Source organism: Lactuca virosa, chromosome 8, assembly GCF_052849685.1.
Source record: "Lactuca virosa cultivar CGN04683 chromosome 8, Lactuca_virosa_CGN04683_v6, whole genome shotgun sequence".
NCBI classification, from domain to species: Eukaryota; Viridiplantae; Streptophyta; class Magnoliopsida; order Asterales; family Asteraceae; genus Lactuca; species Lactuca virosa.
Window position 1 is genome coordinate 180,646,472 of NC_136433.1, and position 4,856 is coordinate 180,651,327.

The following is a 4,856-nucleotide window of genomic DNA, read 5'->3' on the forward strand; positions in this document are numbered from 1 at the left end:
TTCTGGAATCCAGCAACCCAAATCGACATGTCTATCCTTGTCACCGCTCCCGTAAGTAGTCCTTCAGTAGAATAATTAATAATACTTTTTATTGTAGGCTAAGGGATATACCTAAAGCTAATAGAGTAAGCCCTAAACTATAGACGTGCTTTCCTAAGAAAGTACTAGTTCACTATAGTTAATAGCTCTGATACCAATTTCTGTCACACCCCCAGCCATCGGCAGAAACACCGGGTGGTGTAACGTCATTCTTCGTATCACAGTTATATAACATACATTGAACAGTACTAAAGAAAATACATACCTTTATTGATAACTGAAAGTTACATAACTATTTTTCTAGGACCTATTACATAATATCCGACTATGGCATACTTCTTAATGAACAGAAAGGTAATAGTAAAACTTCTTCTGTTCAAATACATACCAACTTTTCAAGTTCCTGAAAACACATGCATTTTAAAATACATCAACATAAAGTTGGTGAGTCCACAGGTTTTGACTCCATAAAATAGTACATTTTCCACGTTCAAAAGTATAGTTTTGAAAGTATCATTTTGACTCTCCAACATTTAGTTTGTATATTAGGTATAATAGTTTACTTATCAATTAAGTGTTATACCTAAACATTCCTTGAGCCTAAGGTATAAATAGGGGGAAATTTATACTTAACATTAATACTTGTATACGACAAAGTATAATGTTTCTAACAATTTGCTACCATGAGCCTGTAACCGCTGTTGTGACATAATACCTCTGATAAAACCCTCATGATTTCCATGAGGACAACCCACTCATGATTTCCAAGAGGACAACACCGTACGCTTCATCGATGCAGGAACAATAACAAGTAAAAGTATAGTTCATCACTCGCTTTTGGTTGACTGTAGCTAACAGTCACAAGTGCGGTGGTCAACCCGTATACTAATTATATACGACTTCCTCGCTCACACGAGATTAACGGTTACAGTTCAGAGGATTTCCACTAAGATCTCCAATCTTAGTTGATGAATACAATTACTCATGTAGACTTTGACGGCTTCCTATAGCTCTAACAACAAAAGCAGTTTCATGTCTAAAACCCTAAGTTACTAGACTATGCTTTTAAACATTACTCCTAACTTCATAACATTTAGGCAGTATAACAGCTATAACTTGAAGTAAAACCAGGATTTATCTTGACATAAAACCAATAACAACAACAACATATAACATACCAAGTTTTATCTGGTCATAAAACTAACAATAACAACATACAACATACCAAATTTTATCTTTACAAAAAACCAATAATAGCAACATACTTTATAAATTAACATATAGAACTTCCGAATATAACTTCGGAACTATATCGCACACAACATATATATAGAATCCTAAGTATAACTCAAGATCTACATTAGTATAATAACATGTTGATAAGTTGATAATAGTTGTATATATTCAAAATACTATATTTAGAACAACTATACCCCGACTATTATAACTATATACTATCATATAGACATAATAGTAATGTATATACAATATTCAACATGTGTTTTCCCCCAAAATATTAGAAAGTGGGGCCATAAAACTCAACCTAGTAGCGTGATTTTATGTAATCTAAGAAGAAACGGTCAGCGTACGAGGTCGTCGGGGCTCGGGATGCAAGATGGCTTCAGCAAAGGAGAGGAGAAAGAATTTTAGGTGTAACAATGGCTGAAGTCAGACCTGCTATTTATAGTAAGGATTTTGGACCCCCACGTCGTGGGTTTTATAAGGCCCACGTCGTGAGTTTGGACCTTATCCCCGTAGACTTGCCATTTGCGTCCTTAGCTTCGGAAGGTGGCCATGTGAATCATCACGTCGTGAGATATCCTTGCTCACGTCGTTAGTTTGGATCTTATCGCCTCGCAGCCTCGTCACACACCTTCTAGATTCCGAGATGTGGCAAAATGACTCCTCACGTCGTGAGTTTCTGTGCTCACGTCGTGAGCTCAGTCAGATTAGGGTTTCTGACAGCTGAATCTTCGGAAGGTCGTAACTTTCACATACGAACTCTGTTTTTGACGTTCTTTATATGCACGCGTAGGTATTTACAAGTACTACAACTCTCGTTTAGACTCCAATAGCTAATTCTAAGTATATTTTAAATTCCTTTTATTATAGAGATTTATAGTGTTCGGTTTATCATAACTTCTTCATGCGAAGTTAGATTCAAACATTCTCTATATTTTCGGAATCGTATGGACGTATACTTTGAGTTGTATCATAAAGAAAGTTCATATTTGTATTAGAATTTATCATGAAATACATAACACTCTTATCACATTATTAGTTTAACAAAATCACATTACATGATTGGCATAATCAGATGTGATTGTCTATTGACCTATTTTGACTAGTGTTACACAAACCCTTCCAGATCTAGGATCCTAGAGAGTTCTTTTGGCATAAAGGTGCCAAATTTATGGCCTTAAGGACTCCATGCCCCCGTCAAGCTCTTATTATGGTTCCTTTTGAGCTTTTAATCTTTATCTAGCCTTGCATGTGAATAAAGTTGGGAACTTTAGGTGACCTTTCATCCTTAAGGGTCTAAATCTATGATTATGAGCCTTATCTTGAAGGTTTGGTGATTCTTGACCCAAGTCTTAGTCTCTTAAGTTAGGATATGACAATAAACCCATTTGGATGGTTCATAAGGGTAAAGTGGGAAACTTTACCCTTCTAGGCGTGATTTCAGTTCAGGATCTGAGTGGGGAAACTGGTAGCTTCGAAAAGCAAGATTTAATAGATTAAGAAGAGTATTTTCTAAAGGACTCGACGAGTTCATGGGTGAACTCGACGAGTTGAATTGATTTTTCCCGATTCTACTGATTAAAAGGAAACTCGACGAGTTTATAAGAGAAACTCGACGAGTTGAGTCGAGTTACCATGATTCTGGAACTTATGGGAACTCGGGGAGTTGATGGATAACTCGACGAGTGGAGTCAACTCGGAGAGTTGACTCTGACTCGACTTTCATGTGGACTTTGACCATTGACCCTGGGTGTTGACTTTTGATCTAAGTTTATTGTTGTTAACAATTTATGAGGAGGGTAAGTCTAAGGGTTTCATTGAATGACTTCTTAGGTGTGGAGTAGTCTGGTGCAACTGATGGCGTGAGCAGCAGTATTTGTCACACCCCGAAACCAATGGCGGAAATGTTCCGGGGCGGAGGACGTCATGCGTAGTATCACAACAATTGTATCATAGTAAGCGAAGTAAACACAACCATTACATTATAATAAGAATATTTACATTGTTGAAAACATGGTTTATACATAACAGTATATAGCAAAAGTAAAACACGTGACTCCAAAATGCTCCGTCTTCTCCAAAAATTAGCAAGGGTACCTGTCTATTGTTGCCCTGAGAATACAAGCAGTTTTAAAATATCAACATAAAGCTGGTGAGTTCATAAGCATTTTATTCTAGTGAAAGAAATGTTTCTTTGATTCTTTGAAAAGTTGTTTCCCAAGAAAACCCTATATTTTCTTATGAAAGAGGTTTGGTTATCCATTAGTTATACGTTAAACAGCCTGTTTATGAAAAGTTAAGTTATCCCAGGAAAATCCTATATTTTCCTTAAAAGTTGATAGTTGATTATCGATTCTTATACGAGGTGTACAAGTATCTACCATACTTGTATCGATAGATGTAGTTTCCTTGAAAAACCCTGGTTACTTGCTGTGAGATGTATTAGCCTTATTACATAAATAAACTAATAAAATAGGTAGTGAACTAGATCCTAAGGGCGTTACTGATGCCCTTTAGTAATCAAATCGGTTATTACTTTGAGGTTAGTTCACTTGTTTCATTATTACATAAGTAAATTTTCGCTACCTAAGTTGTGAGTGCCATAACCGTACTTAGACTGGATAAGGCACGTAACGGGGCCAATATCTTTTATGACTTTGTCACCCCTGAACCTAACGGTTCCGCTGTAGCTAGCAGCGAGGGTGCGGGATAGTCAGTCCCATATAGATCTATACACAATAGTCACGCTCTCCCTCTAAGAGATTCTGGTTATAAGTCGTAGTCCTCCACTCACGAATCTGATGGAGTGTTACCAAGGACATGTCTCAAAACTTAGCCTAACAAATTTACAAGTAATAGCAAGAAAAATCATGTTTATGATTTTCATGAATCCTTTATAAGATAATACATATTATTACATGATTAACAAGTTTCCTGCTTTAGATTTGAAAACTGTTTCTACGAGTTGATTTCTTAATCGATTGGTAAAACGGTTTTCTAAGTTAAAAGCACACTGGACATAAAAGTATTCTATGCAAAATGAGATAATTTGAGCACAAGTTTCCTTGTACTTTTGCTTGTATTCCCCCCCTCCTAAAAACATGAAAAATTCGGAAAAAAAAAAGCATAGGGGTATGAACTCACCGGTTGACGTAGGATCTGGGTGTATGATCGGTTACGAAAGCTGAGTGTCAACTGATGTTTCGTACGCAATTGGATCCTATTAACATGTGATAACACATATGTGTGTTAGAATTAGGGTTTTCATGGCTAAACATGACGGGAAACCACCCTAAAGACTTGGAAATGCTTGTCGGGACCCTATATGATCAAATAAGGGAGGTGTACAGCCAAAAGGATGTCTGTGCGGCCAGGGTGTGCGGTCAGCATGTGTGTGTAGTTGCACACAGGAGTGTGCGGCCGTACAGAGGGTATGGATGGACGTACAATGGAGTGTACGGCCGTACACTCCTCATTTGTGCCCGAAATGTCGATTTTTAGATGTTCTAATGCTAATACCAAGTCCTACTAGTGAATGAAGGCCAAACTCTTCACTTTGGAGAGGTTTAAGGTGT